This window comes from Corvus brachyrhynchos, unplaced genomic scaffold (assembly GCF_000691975.1).
Source record: "Corvus brachyrhynchos isolate BGI_N302 unplaced genomic scaffold, ASM69197v1 scaffold142, whole genome shotgun sequence".
Lineage (NCBI taxonomy): Eukaryota > Metazoa > Chordata > Aves > Passeriformes > Corvidae > Corvus > Corvus brachyrhynchos.
Window position 1 is genome coordinate 1,466,771 of NW_008237226.1, and position 19,353 is coordinate 1,486,123.

The window sequence follows — 19,353 nt, forward strand, 5'->3', positions numbered from 1 at the left end:
ACTGCAACAAGTATATTTCAAACCAGGAGTCCCGTGGAAACGAAGTATATATGGACAGATTCGTGGTAGATGTTTCAGAGATGTTTATTTCTCCAGCCGCATGGCCGGGGCTCTGCTCAGGAACTCCGCAGTCACGGGACCTGAGGGTCCTTGGCCACCCCGGGGAACACAAACCAACCAATGGGGAATGAATCTGAGCAGGGGCAGGGAGACCCCGTGTCTCCCCCCCAGGGCCCATCTCCCAGGGCTCCATGGCAGGGGAGGGACCCCAACACTCTATGACCGGTTTGATTTTAAAAACCCTGATGGATTGGGCTATTTTTCTAACTATGAATTTACTGCCAGATACAATTATACTAACAAAACATATATATCAAAAGTACAATTAGAGATTACTTATGCTGTTAAAAAAAAGCCCAATAGCAGCATATTGATCAGATAGTTCTCAATCTCAAAAAAGCCCCTTTTTAATATCCCCTCTAAATTTTTTGGGGAAACCAAGCCCAATGAAAGTAGATAAACTCATAGAGTAGGGTAAAAGGGTAACTGACTTTCTGAAACATACTGTACTAATCTCAAAAACATAATGTAAGTAATCTGTGCAGTGGTGTGGGGGTTATTATTTTTAAGATGGATTGCTGTATTTTGCTGTTTTTCTACATCTTATTTTGTCCTAACAAAATTGTTGTGTGATCCTACTATGCAGATCCATCACTATCACAGTGAAACATACTCCAAAACTAAAAGACATAGGAAAGAAAATGTTTGAAGTGATTTTCTGTGAAAATCTAATGTTCAAAAAAAAAAAAAAGATATTTTGCATTTTTTCCCAAACTTCTTGAGCAGAACATAAAAACTGGAGCTGTTAATTTCAGGCAGATTGTGGGATTCTTGGGGGATCCCATGCAGGGCCACGAGTTGGATTTGATGATCCTGATGGGTCCCTTCTAACTCAGTATATTCTATGATTCTATGATTCTGTAAATGTCAAGGTGCATCTAAGGACCAAAATAAATATTCTCTGTGTTGGTGAGAAAGAGGTCTTGGTAAAACCCCTGAGGGCAGTTGGCTCCCTTTTGTACAGCTGAGGCAGTGATAGCTGTGGGTGCTGAGTCAAAAGCCACTGGATGTATTATCCTGCAATGCAATTACAATTGAACTTTTTTCCCCTGTCAGTGAGAGGCAGAGAAAAGGAGGATCTCTAAGCAGCTGGAAATTTCCTTAATCCCATTTAGTGAAGCTCCCTGCTTTAGTCAAAAACAATCACATCCCAAGTGGGATTTTGTGATATAAAGCATCTCAGAGCTTGTTTGTGGATTTTTTTTCCCCAATTCCTTCCAATAAAATAAAGCTGAAGCACAGAGGGAGGCAGGGCAGTGGCTGCACAGCCAGCTGGACAGGAGGTATGGCGGGAAGTCCAGTAAATGTTTCTAAAGTGAGTTAAGGTATGTTCCTGAAACACTAATCTCCCCCTTTCATTCAGAAATCCTCACAGGATAAGCTTTGCTGATTTGACAGAGGAAAAAGGAAAACTTTTTCTTCCTGTAAATACTTGAGCAGAAAGGAAATTTCACAGGGAAAAATGATTGTCATAAACATCATCGTTTTATAAGGAGCTTAGTAATACAAAGTGTCTGGAGTTAAAGAATCTTTTAAAAACACCTTAGAGAAACTAGAGGTCCCAATCCTCAGCCTTCCCACTCTTAAAGCTATGTTCCCCTTGTCACTGAGAGAAAAATGTGGGAATTATTACCTCCTTGCATCGCTGCAAAGAAAAACTAGCCCACGACATTCACATCTCGGGCCACACAGGTGCAAAACAGGCCTGTAAGTGGTCCCTGAATGCATATAAATCCTGTGAGCCCATGTTCTATCAGCACAGGCTATACATTTCATATCTTTCCAGCCACCTCTATTCTCACTGTTGGCAAGTGGATGGTATAAACCACCATCTCCATTTTCAACAGGAATTTATTTTTTAATGGTCTGGATAATAATAGCTATTGGTTTAAAAGTTAGAAATTCAGTTGAAAATAGCATAAGTGAGTGAAATTAACTTTTAACATTGTTTAAGTTTCTTTTCTTCACTCCCTTTCACCTACTTTGGTCACTGAAAGCTTTGCATTGGGACTGAATTAACTAGAAATATATTTCTGATCCTGCCAAGATGTCCAGACTGGATAAGGATGAATAGTATCTTTTCCACCTTGTGTAATGACAGAATTTGCCACTGCCTGTAAGGTCTCTCTGGCAGGAATAGAAAGGTCAGCTGCAAAGCCTTCTTTTACTCTGAAATGTCATCAGTCAGAATGCTGGGGGAAAAAAGGAAGTGAGTTAGGTTCAAGTATTTCCTAAATGCCAAATTTCACTCCTCAGATAGGCCCCAGACTGGAAAGATTCATACATATTCATAGAAAATTATTAAAAGATTCCTCTAAAAGTCTTCACAAAGTGGGAGATCCCAGACCTTTTGATGATATTGAAGGAAATTCTTCTCATGCAACTGGGATCTGCTACAGCTTATATTTTTAGAGGTGATGGACACTGCTGTATTTGAATGTCACAGGTCTTAGAGGCTGAAAAAGGCTGTAATTTCTCTCTTATATTATCAGTTACCTAGGGACTCCAAGAAAAAGTATTCCTATTTGCTGTAGTAGGTATTTTGCAGCGGACATTCTTAGTGCTGGAGTATTCTTAGCTCTGAAAGGAGATGTTTATTCCTTTGGGTTGATCTCATATTCTGCCCCAGCTAGATGTGCACTCATGTCTCTGAAACAGTGCTTCTCCCACAGTGGACAGGGCTGAGAACACTCAGAATGACTCTCCAGTTTTTGCTTCCAGAGACAAGAGTTGAATCTGGCTTCTACAAGCAACACAGTAATTCCATACAACTAGAAGTGGAAGAAGCAAACTCATACCTTGTTTCATTGTATCCATGGAAATGGTGTCTGAGGAGTAGAGTCCATTCTGCTGCTGACTTGCTCCAAATAACATAGTAGGTGATTCTCTGTTGAAACTAAAGATACGTCAGATAAAGTTACATCAGATACATCAGAAAAAGATAAAGTTCAAAGGTCTGTTCAAGGTCTGGTTATAGTTTTGGTTTGGGTTCTTTTTAAAATAATTTGTATACTTGAAAGGTGAGGAGGCAATAAATTCACAGATGACACCAGGCTGGGAGAAACAGCAAAAGTAATGGAGAAAGGACCAAAACTCAGAATGATCTTGGCAAATTAAAAAAGTCTTCTGATAAGAAAAAGAGGAAGCACAGTGAAGACAAGGTCCTTAGGTAATCAGGTATAAGCAACTGAGCAAATGCAGGATGGAGCATGACTTGCTGGATAGCATTTTGCAGAGAAGAGAGCATGGAGAATCCCAAGCCAAACAGTAGTCAGGGACCTAAAATGTCATCTCCTGAGCTGTATAAACAAAAGCATTGTCTACAAAACACCGGAGTATTTATTTTCTTATTATGTTGGTGAGTCCTTGGGAGAAGGATTACACCTGATGCAGGGCAGCATCTCAGAATTGGTGGGTTCTGAATTTTAAAACACTGATACGCCTTCTTGGTGCTTCAGGGTGTGCACTGTTCTTCAGACTTCCCCAGCTCTTTTAGGGATGCTTTGGCTTTTACTTCTGTCTCAGCTACATCCAAGTCATGGCTCTTTGCTGCCAAAGGCTGCTCTGAAGAATGGGCAGGAAAGCAGCTGCAAGTTTTTATGTTTCAACCTCAAAACCCATGTCACCTATTTTAATAAAGAGGAAATATTCAAGCAGGCAATATTTCACATGTTTTTAACATGGCATGTGAGATTTGAGGCTTAAACATGGGAAATCCCACATTATAAGGGATGTTTGGCCACTCAAGTTATTTTTAAAAAGATGTGAATCATCTGGAAGGGGTCCAAAGGAGGGCGCTAAGAATGATTAGCTGTCTGCAAAGATTGACAGCCAAAAGAAGGGAAGAATGAGGAGGGAGAGAGACATAAGCTTCTGACATGTAAAAAGTTGCTGCTGCAAGAGGAAGGAAGTAATCTGTTTGCCATGTTCATGTTGGATAGGATAAAAACCTAAAAGCTTTATATGCCACTGAGGGAGGTTTAGGTTAGATGTTAGAAAGTGTTTCTGAACAGGCAGAGCAGTGAAACATACGAATCATATTCTCTGGGGAGTGACTTGGGACATAATGTCTGGATCACTGGGCTGAACTGCAGAGACTGAGTGTAGCCTAAGGCAGAAGAATGGCAAGAGCAACCTTGCAGTGCTCTTCCCAGTACTGGAAGTCTTCCCAGTACTGCTTGTAAGTCTATCAACAGCAGTAGAAAGAGGTAATCAGCCGAGTGCCAATTTTTTAAAGTATCATCTTGAAAAACTCATTTGCTCTTCAGGCAACAGGAAAGTTCCCACAGCATGCCTTGGAAAGCACGAAATTCACCTTTAGTACTAAATGTTGCTTTCTTGGAAACATTTTCAGTGAGGTAATAGTCAGCACAAAATAAATTACTGCATTTAAGTCAAAGACCCAATTTTGACTTTTCTTGTCTGCCTTTCTTTGCATTTAGGCATCATCTACAAAATCAGAGAGTGCAGTACTGTGCCCTATAACATAGCAAGGAACAGAGGGACCTTGGTATTTTTTATTGCAGTGTTGACAATGATATTTATCTTTAGGTAGTACCTTGTCCCTGAATCTTTTGCCATGCATTTATTCAAGAAAAAAAGAGATTTCACATTAAATGCGTGATAACTAACATTAACTCTACATCGAATACATATATATATATATATATACAGAAAATATATATTTATTCTCCTGCAATATTCATGACTTTCATATGCTTTAAAGGACTATTTGCTCCATCTGGTTACTGAAGATACTTAAATTTTCTCGAGTGTTTATAGGGTGAGAAATTCCATTTGCATGCAAAACCTCATGACTCCATATGGAGGTTCTAGACCCAATTTGCCAGAAGTTCATGATTCTAAGATTGATATAAGAATAATATACACTAATCAAGGAAGAACTGTCATGACTATGGTTAACTTATCATTTTAATTATAGGGTAAGAAACAGCTATACAAAATAACTTCTCTAATGACCAAGCCTTACAGTACAAGCTGTGCTATGATTTTTCTTTAAAATATTAATTTCATTCTAAGACTTGATGTTTTTTCTGACATGGATAATGTTTCTGCACTGACACCTTCAGAGTGCAAAATTAATTATAACTGGAAAATCAGAGTTTATGAATTTCTTTGTATTTTATTGTACTCCCTTTTAAATATTTGAAGTACCATGAAAATTATTTAAATTTCTCACTCCTTCACTACTTTTTTTTTCCTTCAAAACAATACATATTTTTCCAAGACCTAATAAAAGAGAAAATGTTCATAAAACATTCTTTTTATGGTCTTTCATTTTCTGTATTCAGTCACGTAAAGGTGATATCATTACCTTGCGGGGACTGTGTTTTTTGTTTGCAGTGGCACCCCAGAGACAATATACGGATGTATTTACATAACCATTGCCCTTAGAAATGTCACAGTATCAGGTATAACTTACTGAGCAATAAATTCTTACCAGCTTTCAAATCCAAAATGGGCAGCATGGGAATTACTCTTCATATTACATCTTTAAACATGCTTTTCTTTCTAGGTGATAGAAAAATTACAGTGAAGTAGGGAGGGAGGAAAGCAGAAAAATAATCTGACTCATGTTGGGTAAATCTGAAAAGGTAATTTCTTGTTTCTGGCCCGCTAGCCTTGAGGCACATTTTTCTTTGTTTCTCTGCCCAACTTGTACTACTGCTTTTGATATGAGGTAGACTCATCCACCTTCACAATGCAGTTCTGGTTTTGGGTGAAGATAGGACCAAAACCAAAACTGAATAGGAACCAATACTGTTGGAAGATGCTTTCAGCCAAGTTGTCTGGACTTGTCCCTCAGTTCTCTCTTCTGACACCAGATTCTTCTGGCACCAGATGGTTGAGGAAAAGGAACCGTTTGGATCAGCTTTCTCACCCTCTTCTCAAGTACTAGCTCAACTTTGAATTAATGTCTGGTTTTACCTTCATAACAGACTCTATGCACAGCCCAAATGAAATGGCTCCTTTAGCTCTGATTGTTCATGAACATAATCTGTTAGTCAGCTTAGGAAGTATGACCTAGGAACTGAGAAAGTATTGTTTTTGATGGCCGAAGCGAGCTGTAAATTAAAGGTGTTAGTGTGGCCCTGTCACTGCCCAGTTCTGGAGTCATTGCATTTAATATGGTAAACAAAAGCCTATAAATATTCAAATATACTCTACTGTTAAACTATGCTTTCTACATCCTAATCATCCATCATATGTTAATACTTACAACTACAAGCTGTTAATTCCCATCGCAGCAACAGGCAAATCTGCAGCCTGGCCAGTGGGTGGCAAACGTGTTTAACTGGAAATCTGATCTGCCCCTGCTATGGGGTCCCTAGCCTACAATATTTCATGACTGCTTTCAGCATGTCACTCCCATCAGAGGTCCTGCTATAAAGCTTCAGCACTTGTACTGCTCAGAAAGGCAGCTCTAATTCACTCATTTGTGGTCCTGCTCCAAGACTTTACTACTTCTCTCTCACTAGAGACCCCAAGACCAATACAGTCCTTCCCCATGACAAGCACACTGGCTCCAGGTGCATAATACTGTATATATCCCTAGAAAGAAGCTCTAAAATACCCACAGCAGTGCAAACAGATCAAGACTCAGAGGTGTGCCAGAATCCTGTCCATGAACAGGTGAAGGATGTCCCCAGTGCTCGTCCTCTCCATCCTATCTGCCTGGGAAAAGGAGACTGAAACCAGCTCCTTCTCTCCCTCTTCACCTCCAGAGTTGCTGCGTGACAAAGTCAATGTGGGAGGGAAAGTGGCAAATAACCATGTTGAAAGAATTTCTGGAGTTTGGCAATTTCATTAGGCATCTTCGCACTCTTATTTCTCCTTCCTTCTATCATTTTAATTAATATATGAAAACAGCAAAAGGTAAAGGACTCTCTTCCCACTGAATTAAAATACAGGATGAGGAAAAGGAAGATTAGAAGTTTGCTGAAACTCTAGGCGAAAAAAAGAAGAAGAAAAAAAAGAAAATACAACTTCTCCTAGTTTATAAGACACGTATATTTAGTATTTATCATTTCTTAATGTTCTAATGTTCTGATATATTAAAAACTCGGTCATGTCCAAGACCGTTACTCTGCTCTATAATAAAAATGTTTTAACAGCTGGGTGCTGTCCTCAGCCAACTGCATCAGGTGACAGTGCACCACCACCATCTACTGATCAATTGGCTGTATTACCAAGAGAGAAAGGCCCCCACTTGGACCGATTTGGATTTGCAGATTTTAATTCACAAGTTAAAATTCTTTTACTGAACCAGAGTTTGTCACATGTACATGCCTGACAAGGAGAGCAAAGACAGCTAAATTTAGAAGTCTAGAAAGATCATGAAACTCAAAAATTGCAGGGAGCAACTATTTAGGAGCTTGGGGTAATGCTGATCTGCTGCTGGAAAAACTGCAGATAAAAATTATTTGAACAGCATTTTGCTCTGACTTAGAAAACATGAAAAACTGGTGACTGTATGGTAGGCAACACTGATTAATGTTGCACTGGAAGGATGAAATACTGCTTTTCCTGCCTGCACTTTTACTCATGTAAATGAAAATCATCAGCAATACTGTGTAAATTACCTTTGACAATTCTCCCAATTGACAATTCAGCTGCCTATGCCCATTTAAAGAGCTCAGTAATGTGATGCATTGCATTGCATAGGACACACACTCGGTTCTTCAGGCTAAACTTAGAGCACATTTGTTCAGAGGAGCTAAGCTGTTGCTTCTCAGTATGTCCTCTTGAATTAAACTATATAAAATAAAAATGATTGCATTTTTGTATTTATGAAAGTAAGAAATTGAATTAAAATTTCTTAGCTTTAAAGGGATTCTTTTGGTTCATAGCCTTTATAATATAAGTTGTTCTTTTCCTAACCTTTCAAGGTCTCAATGTACTTAGACCAGCTACTCACTTTTTTTAAGAGGCTGCATAGAATCTTTTTCTGCCCCTTCAGCAAAAGAATTGTTTTTTACTGGAAATCTTACAGATATTGAAAGCGTGATCTCTCAGCCTTTCTTATGCTATTGAATCCTTTTGTTCTGATACTTCTGTAAACCAAGCTGATGTGAATGAGGATTAGCCTGGTAGAGTTCAAGTTGTCTAGAAGTAGGAGACTATTAACAACAATCCTGTGGGGTAGCTTGTACAGTATCTACATTCTGCAAAGGGATATATCAAAAATACCCAGTCAGAGCCCAGATTTTCACATCTATTCCGTCTTGGTGTAAATGTCAGTGCATTGTGTATGAAGACACAGACTGGTGCTTGGAGCCATCCTTTCCACTGCCTTTTGTTAAAGTGTTCCATATGGCTACCTCTTCAATCCACTTATCTTCTTTTGTCTGTGTTGGTGGAGTTGTGCTGACTTACAGCAATAGATAATAAGTCATTATGTTCTGTGCTAGTGTTACCTCTGTGTTTCACTTCACTCTGTCTATGCTCTAACTTAAATGATCAGTGTTTGAGGACAGTCACCTTTGATATATTGTTGAGAATGCCATGCACACCTCTGCACAATAAATAGTGTGATAAAAACAACCAAGAAATCAGACACAAGGTAATGATCTAGTGGGCTGTCTCGTCTTTGACTGCAATCAAGGGAATTTACAGGTGTTCAGCTGGCCACAGGAGGGCTCTCATATTGTTCCCTAGATTCAGTAAGGAATACAGTGTGAACAAAGACCACGTAATTCAGATAAGACAAATTCTCTCTCTTCCCAGATTATCCTCAGAGTTTATGAAAAAAAGTTTTTTATAGTTCTTAAACAAAGCCTTTCCATCAAGGTTAAGACCAGCTGGGACCATTACATCATATTACAGAATATGAAACCATTGTTCCCAACATTTTCATGCTTGGAACTCTCTGCAACTACCTTGTCCACTTTCCCAGTCCCTAGACTTCATCTTTGTCTGGTCCTTTCCATTTCTGTTTTCCTCCTTGGGCATTCCCTCATTTAATGTCTCTTAATGGCAATAGCAGGGAGGTCATGCTAATTATCCCAGCAGGGCTTACTAGCCTGGACTCCAGTCCCTGCCGTGCTTAGCCTCTAATGTCATTAGTCTGAAGCACACCTTAGTGACTGGAAAGTAAGAGCATGAGCTGTAAGATTGTACCAATGTGCTTTTGTTTTATCAAGATGTTTTTGCTGAATATGTAATATTTGTGTGTCTTTATACAGTATAGTAATTTTAAAAGAATTATACTAACTCCAGAGATTTTAAACTAAACAAAGAATAAAAGTCTTTTACTCAGTTAATACTTTCCTTGTATGTTTATATATATACATTTGCCTACCATGCACAGATACAGTTTTATGCCTGCATATATGTATTTATGTGTCTTGATATTTATCTACATATAATTTTACAGTATGCACAGAAAGATTGAAAAAGGAAAATTTTTCATGGTGGCATTGCAAATACATAAACAAATGCTTTTCATGGAAAAGAAATCCAAGAAAAGCATGCTTAAATTTTACAACTTCCATGTTGGTCCTAGTGGATTTCCATTTTCAACAGTTTATGTGTATCCACATGCATATGAATGCATACATGGTTAAGCCTAATATTTGAAGAGTTTCAGTTTCCTACAGTGAACATTTCATTAGTGTTTATGTAGGCTATTACCAGCTTGAGTCCTTCATTTTAATAGGAATTATGTGTCTAAGCATTCCCATGAACACTGTGCCTGATAGAGGTACTGAAGTCCTTCAATGCAAAGCCAGCACATCTCAAAAGCAGGCTGGCATGCGCTAGGCCAGTCTGAAGCAGAGGCAGACAAATTCAGTGCACATTTGGACAGATTGACTTCTGGGACTAGTCTGAGTCACTCTCATGTTGAAATAATGTCCCTAAAACCAGGCCAAATGCAGGGCTTACTGAGCACCTCTCTCTGCAAGTATGTGATCCATTTAGAGGCTTGACTATTTTTCTCGGGTCAAACCCACTCCTTTGTGTCTTCATTTTTTCAAGCTACATAAAATCACAGCACCATAAGATACATGTAATGAGCTCACGTCTCCTTTTCTGGGTTTCCCCAGAAAAGCTATGTTCATTGTGCTCTGGAGAACACATTGCAATGAATGTCTTTATTTGCATAATGTTTTCAGTTGAAAGCAGAAACCGCAAGCATCTCAGTTTTTGTGTCACAGTACTTCTGTACTCTATTTGATGGCCATACCACCTTTCTCAATAAGTGATCTCAATATATTTTTCCAGTCTGTCTCCCATATTATTTTGCAGTGTACAAGAGTTGTAAGAGAAACAGAGTAGTCTTTGTGTCCTTGAGCCTTGCATTACAGGGATAGCCTGGCTTTTACGTATGGACATTATTCCACAATTCCACACTCAGCAGACCCATAAGTTTCTTCCATCCTGGGGAAAAAACCCACCACATTTTCAGATTTCCTATTAGTCTCTACCCTGTCTACCCAACATATGGCCACAAACTCTCTTGCCTTAGCTTTCTCTATGTTGGATGCAGAAGCTGATAATAACAGCTTCTTTTTTTGTTTGGTTTTGTTTGGTTTTTTTGGTTTTTTGTTTGTTTGTTCTTTGTTTTGGTATTTGGTTTTGGTTTTTGGTTTTTTAATTTATAGAAGGCATACTTTCAGCTGGAGGGCTGTTCCTGGGCATCTTGAGGTGTAGGAGTGCTCAGTGAGGGGCTGTGAATATTCCTCAGGAAGCAGCACATGGTTTGGTGTAAGATTAAACTGGGTAATCTGTAATCAGAGCAGGCATATGGTGTGTCAGCATGGTGGGAAACACCAACAGATCAGGCCAAGCCTGTGAGCCAAGCTAAGTGGAAGGGCCTGGGAAAGCCACAAGTTTGCTGCCTTACCTAGAAGCAGCTGATCCCTGCTTCAGTGAACAGCAGAAGCTTGTTGCCCGCAGGAATTTGCTCCAATAGACAACTACCCTCTTTGCTTTTCCTAGAGCCAGGCTTGCTCACATGAGTGTTCAAAGGGTTCAGAATGCCAGAGACAAAAGCATTTCACAACACTTCAGCCCATATCTCCTGAGGCTTGTGCCTCTTGAGGAAGGCTCAATTTTTCCCTAAGTAGTCATGAGACGAGTCCCTCACAGCCAGTTCCATTTCTGAAGAATTACAATGCCTGGTCTTATTCACTCATGAGATAAAAATACAGTCCTGCCCATCATTTCAGTATTTCACATTTCACTGTGTTTACCTTGCACACTACTTAAGCTCTGTCTTTTCCAGATGATGATTAATTCAGGCAAAACCATCTACAGATGTTCCTTCTCTCATTCCTGATCACCTGCCTTGAAAATCTGTATCTATTTCAGATATACAGTCCTCCAAAAAGTTGGGAAGAGCTGATTCTCAGATAGCAACTGAGACAATAACCACTCTCCTATCTTTTTTATGCCATTTAATAAAAATTTCAACAAATGTTCAATTTTAATACATTTGTAATCAACAGCACAGATGTCAGGTTTCATTAGCAGTCAGGGATGGGTTCTCTCAGTATGTCTTCAGTCAGTATGATCTACTGTATATCAAGAAAAATACAAACTTACTGTGAAAAGTATCACAGTTAAAATGAACAGACTATTCAGCCATGGAATGGAATGGAATGGAATGGAATGGAATAGAATAGAATAGAATAGAATAGAATAGAATAGAATAGAATAGAATATCCTAAGTTGGAAGGGACCCACAAGGATCATCAAATCCAACTCCTGTTGCTGCACAGGACCAAGAATCACACCATGTGCCTACACCATGCTTTGGACAAACATGGGGGAAAAATGAAAAGGAGAGAACAGGGCAGACAGAGCTCTGTGCATTTCTAATAGGTATACAGGGAAATACAAGGGAAGATATGCAAACCCTGACCTGGAGAAGTTCTGGTACAAGTGTATAAATATTTTCCAGTATGGTGAATAACTTCTTGACTGAATCTAGATTACATAAAATGTCCTGTCTCAGTGCACTCAGAAAAGAAAAGCCACGGGTCACAAAAGAAAAAAAAAAAAAAAAAAAGGAGCATTTAAATTGTCTTTCAGACTGCAGATGAACCTCCTTTATTTTTAATTGAATCAGTTGTATTTTAAATGCATAGTGAAAGCTCTGCTACCTCCTTTTCACTAAAGCAGGGACTAAGTTATTTTTCTCCTGAACTCTGGCATAGAGAACACAGTCCTCTCTTCTTCCCCCAGCTGACAAAAACATTTGTACTGTGTATCAGTCCTTTGGTCACCTTCCTCCAACAGGTTTCTGACATTGCCTTCCTTCCCTGCCAGATGCTCCTTTGACACTTTGCTTCATGTAGAAACTAATTTCTGTTGCTTCCCCCCTCTGTGCTATGCACAGAGAACAAGTGCATTCCAGGTCTTCAGGGGCAACCTGAAAACAGCAGGACTGTGATTATCTTTACTTTCAGGCATAAAGATTTCAGGGAATGATAAAAATCTTAAGGATATTGGGTTTGGCTTTTGGTTATTTCCAAAGTAATGGGAGATGGCAGGATAAGGAAAAAAGCACGAGTACACGAAGATGCCTCCTGAGACACTGAACTCTGGGACCCGTAAGACTCAGAATAATAGCAAGTAAACCATCAGAACCATTTATAAGCACAAACATGTGAAAAACCAAGCAGTTTCCACATACTAATATTGTAGAATTTAATATTTATGTGTCACGTGAAACAGCTTGGTAGGAAACTCTGAGTTTGAGTTTAGCGACAGAAGGAAAACAAAAACCATCACAAAATGCATCACGTAAATTGTTGTGGGAGGGACAGTGTTTAGCACTCACTAATTCAAAGCTGGGCCCTTGGGGGCTAAGAAACTACTTGTATTTGCTGGCACAGCTGTAGCTGTCGAAGGGATTACTAAGGCGTGATGGGATGTGTGTGGCAGGCAGATGCAGCAGAACAGTCATCTGAGAAAAATTATATCAATAAGTGCCACAATGTTTTGGGGTTTTTAACTAGGCAGTTAAAATATTCCCAAAATTATTTCCAGTAAGAACTTGTGACATAATATGGTGGAATGAATACCTGAAATATTTTAAAAGTCAAGCTTAGAGCCTGGAAAATTACACTTCACAGAGCTTCCAGGATTACAATAGAATTCTCTATCTTTGCAAATTACCAATAACTGTGAGCTATTTTAGAGTTGCTGCATAATGGCATTTGCAAAAAAAAATCCCTGAGCTTTAGAAATGGCAAGTCTCCACCTCTTAAGAAGAAACAATGATTCATACTGATGCAGCATTGTCTGTTTGACTCAGCAGGTGTATTGATGCCAACCAAAGATAAGGGATGGGTTCTGATCAGTAAAAAAATCCCCATTCCTCAATTTAGATTAAAGAAGGAAAGAGGTTGAAGTAGGAAGGTGGGAGTACCTGTAGTAATAGAGATTAGGTAAAACTGCTTGAACAAGACTATGGCAGTAGGTATGGCAAAGTTTAGAACTATAAACTGGTATAAATGCATGAGATAAAACAAATGGAAAAAAAGACAAGGAAAAAAAAAGCAAGTGCCGTTTAGAAGTTTGGGTGAGAAGGAACAGTAATCAGGTTTTAAATGGTAAAGAAAATGACAAGGTTTTTGAGTAGAATGTTTTAATTTCCAATTGTAAAACTGTTACCCTTGAAACTAAAGTTTGAAGTAAATAAAATTTGGAGCAGAAAGATAAATTAGATTTTGATAAATATAGGCAGTAGCCAAAACCTTGAGAATAAATGAAGTGTCCTGGATGTCAGGAGATGTGAGAGCAGAGGCGAAAGGCAGAGGAGAGGAAGGGGAGCCACAGAAAGACATAATGGACTTTAGAACTTCAGAGAAAATCTGTTTTAAAAATCTTAGTAAGATTATGGCTTCTGAGAACAATGTTTGCCAGTTTTGTATTGATTTATAAAGTGGTTTCTTTTTTTTGTTTTTCTTCCCCCAAAGACTAAAATCTGTACAGGACTTGTAATGACACCTCAAGGCCATTAAGAAAGACTCTCTTGCATTTTACTTTTGCTGACTCAAATGAACTGTCATCAGGAGGCACAAGGAATCACAAACACTCACAAACTCCACGAACAGAGCTGTGCCTGGATGGGTGTTTGCGTCCACAAGAGCTGTACTGCTGCAGTGGCCTCCGGGAGAGAACTGGTGTGGTGGTGAGGAACTCAGATCTAAACTGCTTTGAGTGTATTTCATCGAAGAGATTAAACAGAGAGGGAAGGCTCTTAGATTTAGTTATCAAGAGCTTTAGGAAGACAGTGGTTTTAGTAAGGCATTACACCGAAATATACTTTAGAAAGCTTCTATTTTACTGGTATACTTTTGTCATCATTTGCTGTAGCATAAAGTTTGGTTTGTTTTAATTTGACATATTTTTTGTTGTATCATAAGAGCTTTGTGGCAGCTGAGACAATCGTGTAAGTAATATCCAGCAGAGTTTAAATCAAACCTTGTTCATAAAAAGTTTTAAGTTCACCTAGCTGATATCCAAATGACAGTCATCCCTTCAGCTGAATGAAGCCATAAATAACAGAAAAGGGGAAACAAGGACTTTTAATGCTGAATAACAACTTCCTCATAATTATAGTCTGTGTTATCCTTATAATAATCCTTAGTATTAATGTTTTCTTTTTTTATTCAGAATATTGTTATGTTGGTGTTCTTACTAAATCCTTAACTCTCAAGAGTCCGGGACTCATGGGACTCTCAGATATTTTTGTTTCTTTTAAATTCACCTTTCAGAAATGCAGAAAAATCTGGAAAACAGAACTACCTTAGAGGTTAAAAAACTCCCTTGCCAGTCACAAAATGTTCTGATATCTCCCATAGCTCCCAAAAGCCCCAGAGACCCCACACAACCCCTCCTTCATCCTTCCTTCCCCTGTCCCCAAACCCACTGACTCCTTCGTCATCCTTTCATTTGCTGAGCCTGGCCTCCTAAAACCTTCATTTTGACTTCAAGACTCCCTACCAGCTTTTCCTCTGCAACCTTTATGCAATGCTTACAGATATTTTTTTTTTAATCTCAGCCTAGTCCTATTCTGGAAGCTCCAATAAGATAAATAATATTTTATTTAATATAGAAATAGGGCGATAAAAGCTACTTTTGGCTCTAATATTTATTGAAGTCTCAAGCTGGTCCACATGCAGTTGTCTACTAAGGGATTTAGTGTGAAGTCAGGTATGGGGATGTATTTCACACATTACTGTTTCACACTGACTTCCCTATGTAAACAAGTATTTAGGTCTTGCTGAGCCAAACATTTCTTTACCTTACAAGCACATATAGGCACTAGTTGACTTTCATATTAATAGCACAGCATGTGTATGACAATATTGAAATGATCTGAGATCTTCAGGGTGAAACATATTCATGCCAAAGACAGCATTATGTTTTGGTATCCACACTCAGCATGGCTTCAACTACAACAACAGTAGTACTCAATGACTGCTAGATTTCTCGTAAGGATATGCAATAGTTGTTGTCCTGGTCATAAAACTTTGCTTTTCTCTTTGAAAGATCCACGACTAAATAGCTTCTATAATTTTCATGTAAAATGTTTAATACCATATAATCTGTAGCTGGCTCAGCTTACCAGGAGCACTGCAAAATAATCTTCAGGGCTTTATATGTGACGTTCACTCTATTTTTTTTTTTTTTTTTTCTAGGTTTAGGTTTGTGTGATCTTCCATGTGTAAAGTAACTTGTGCACTGGTAAACAAGTATTCTTCCAGAAATTATAAAAGTACTTCAAAGCAAATGCACACACTGCTACTGCCAACCAGAAAGGCTAGATAACAGCCTGCTAGAGCTACGTCTTTATTATAAATATTTGCACCTTCTGGTTCACTGAATTCACTTGCTATATATGAAATATTTAACTGTTAATCCTCCATTATAGAGTTGTCATTGGCTATCTGAGCACTGCTTTCATAACTTGTATTTGTCTATGTGGAAATAATACCACAAGAAATATGGTAGTAGACATTGTGAGAAAGAACAGAAAAGAACTAATTAGCCCATCTTTTTGCTTAAGCATATTCAGCATACCTTTCAAGGGTGTCTGAATATTGTAGAATTAAAAGTCGGAAATTTTCACTATAAGCCTACCTGCAAACTAGTCCATGTAGTCTTCAAGGCACTCATTGAATGTGTCTGTCTACTAATGACTGGTACAGAGAGCCTCATTAATAGGTACTCATGTTGTAAGTATATTAGTATTCATTATTTGAATAGTCAGCTATTTGAAAATGTGTTTGTACAATTTAAAATATAATTTACATTGTTTGTACAATGTAAAAATGTACTGTGCATAGCATCAGCATGGACTGGACAAATAGGAAATGCTGAAAGGAAAAATTTCCCACCTTGGGTTAGGAATAGGCCCAGCCATCTAGTTCCCACTGCACCTCCAGTGCTAGGGCTCAAGGATTCTTTCTGAATAAAAATCACAGAATGGTGAGGTTGGAAGGAGCTTCTGGAAGTCTTCTGGTCCAACCTGCCTGCTTAGGCAGGGCCTCATAGAGCCAGTTACCCAGGATTGTGTCCAGAAGGCTTTTGAATATATCCATGGATGGAGACTCCACAACCTCTCTGGGCAGCCTGGGTCAGTGCTCAGTCACTCTCAAAATAAAAGTGTTTCCTGATGATCAGAGAGAACCTCCTCTATTTCTGTTTGTGCCCATTCCCTCTGGTCCTGTCACTAGGCACAACTGACAAAAGCCTGGCTCCGTCCTCTTTGCACCCTCCCTTTAGGTATTTATATACATTGATCAGATTCCCTCTGAGCCTTTTCTTCTCCAGGCTGGCCACTTTCAGCTCTCTCAGCCTTTCCTCAAAGGGGAGATGCTCCAGTCCCTTTATCATCTTCATTACCCTTTGGTGGATGGTCCCCAGTGTGTCCGTGTCTCTCCTGTACCAAGGAGGGCAGAACTGGACACAGCAATCCAGGTGTGGCCTCACCAGTGCTGAGTAGACGAGAGGGATCACCTCTCTTGATCTGCTAGCAATGCTTTGAATAATGAAGCCTGGGGTACCATTCACCTTCTTTGCTCCAAGAGCATTCTGCTGGCTCATGTATGACCTAAATTGCAACTGAGCTCTCCCTACAGCCTGACTTCGATTTTTTTTTTTATGTTATTTATTGACACTGCTCCTGTGGTGTTTACTCAGGCTGCAGTGAATTGTCTACTTTTTTTTCCTTAAGGGTGTCTAGCCAATGGGTGTCAGCAAACAAGGCATGGAAATGTGACTGGGATATAACTGATATTTGCTTAAGTTTGAAGAGGATTTGAACTGAGCTATAATATGTCAACTATCCCTTGTGTCACAGGGAGTTTTCATCCAGGAATCAATGGCATTACCAGTATGTCAGTGTTGCATATTTCAGTGCTCACTGAAGCAACAGAGAAAAGATCATTTCAAGAGAAGCTATTTGGAGGAATAGCTCAGTTTCATTACATGAATAGCAGCATTTATGAGAGTGCTACCATGTAATTATATAGACAAATTTAGCTTATTCAGGTAAGAGACAAGCCCTGTGTGCCCAGCATAGTCTGTAAGGATATCTGTGCTGAAATAAAGAAGAATGCAGGGAGCATGTGGTACTATACACACTGTACTTTCAAAACCTGCAGCTCAGAGGTCCAGTTGTACCTTGGGCTGCATCACAAGAAGTGACCAGCAGGTTGAGTGAAGAAGGTGATTCTACTCTCTGCTCTCATGAGGCCCTGCCCGGAGTACTGTGAACAGCCTGGGGCCCAAAATAAGGAGTCCAGAAGAGGGGTATGAGGATGATCACAGGCTGGAACACCTCTCCTATAAAGACAGGCTGAGAGAGTTGTGGTTGTTCAGCTGGAGAGGAGAAGGCTCTGGGGAAGCCTTATAGCACCTAAAGGGAGCTGCAAGAGAGAGATGGAGAAAGAGTTTTTACAAGGGCATGTAGTGATAAGAGAAGGGAGAATGGCTTTAAACTGAAAGAGGGCAGGTTTAGATGAGATAGCAGGAGGATATTCTTTACTGTGAGCATGGTGGGACACACTGGAACTGGTGGCCCAGGGGAGTTGTAGATGCCCCATCCCTGGAAGTGTTCAAGGCCAGATTGGATGGGACTTTAAGCAACCTGGTCTAGTGGAAAGTGTCTGCTTATGCAGAGGAATTGAAACTAGATGATCTTTAAGGTCCCTTCCAGCTCAAACCATTTAATGATTCTGTGATTTCTCTGCGCAGTATCTCATTTCTTTCCAGCTTTAGTTGTTATCCACTGATGTTGCAAGCGTGGTTGTATCTGTCAAAGTGAAATACATTGTAATCAATTGGAGTGTCTCTAAAAATGATCTGTAAAATCAGTTTTAACACTTCTGGGGTACCAGAATTTCATAGAATTTATAAAAGAAACAACCTGTAGCTTGTGATGTAGCTACTCTGGTCAAATACTGAAATGACAAAATAAACAACTGTACTGCTTTCTAAAAATCAATCTATAACACATCGCATTATTATTGGAAGATTTTACTTAAAAATAGATATTACTAATTAATCCTGAAGCTTTAAGACACCTCAGTGAGAGATTAAATTTGTAGGTATGCAAACTTCAGTCTTACAGGCCAACTGGCACACTGGCAGCGTTTGGGAGCAGATCGTGGGAAATCCGCGAGGCAGTGGGGCAGAGGCTTTGCTTTGCACAGCTGTGTAAAGACTTGCCATAATAGCTGTCTGGAGCAGCAATCTCCGTGCTGGAGGAAACATGAGGAGCGCCTGTTCTCCCTCCCTCAGGACGCGTAATGCTCAGCAGAGACCGGGAAGGGAGGAGTGACGTCTGTGCCCTTGTGTTCTGCCTCCGCTGGCCTGAAGGAAAGCAAGCCGAGAGATGCTCTTAGGGAAGATGCAAACCACCCCAGTGAGAAAGCCCCCAGGGAGAGCACCCTACCCTCGGCAGAATGTCCCCAGTGCTACCCTTGCCATGCTCCGCACGGGGCCGGAGGTACCGTGCCCAGTCTCAGCCCTCATTGCCACGATTTCCAACCCAGAGTTCACCGTTCCTGTGCAGTTTGCTATAGCATTTTTAAAAACTATTTTCTATTAAAACCAGTAGATGGGTGCATTTGCTGTTGCTTTGTGGTTGGTTGGTTCGTTTTAGCTTTTATTTCGTTTTAAATACTCCAGCAGCAGCTGGGGCCCCGGCCGGAGGTCACGCGTGGCAGCGGGGCCGCGGGGAACCCTGCG

The 19,353-nt window shown here is 39.7% G+C and overlaps 1 long non-coding RNA gene across 1 annotated transcript; it reads left to right on the plus strand.

Annotated features, from left to right (window-relative positions):
- Positions 1-246: 246 nt before the first annotated feature.
- On the plus strand, positions 247-18,263 carry LOC108445437. Its single transcript, XR_001860285.1, has 3 exons — positions 247-2,995; positions 14,070-14,284; positions 15,798-18,263. It is a non-coding gene; the product is annotated as an uncharacterized LOC108445437 (long non-coding RNA).
- The last annotated feature ends 1,090 nt before the right edge of the window (positions 18,264-19,353 follow it).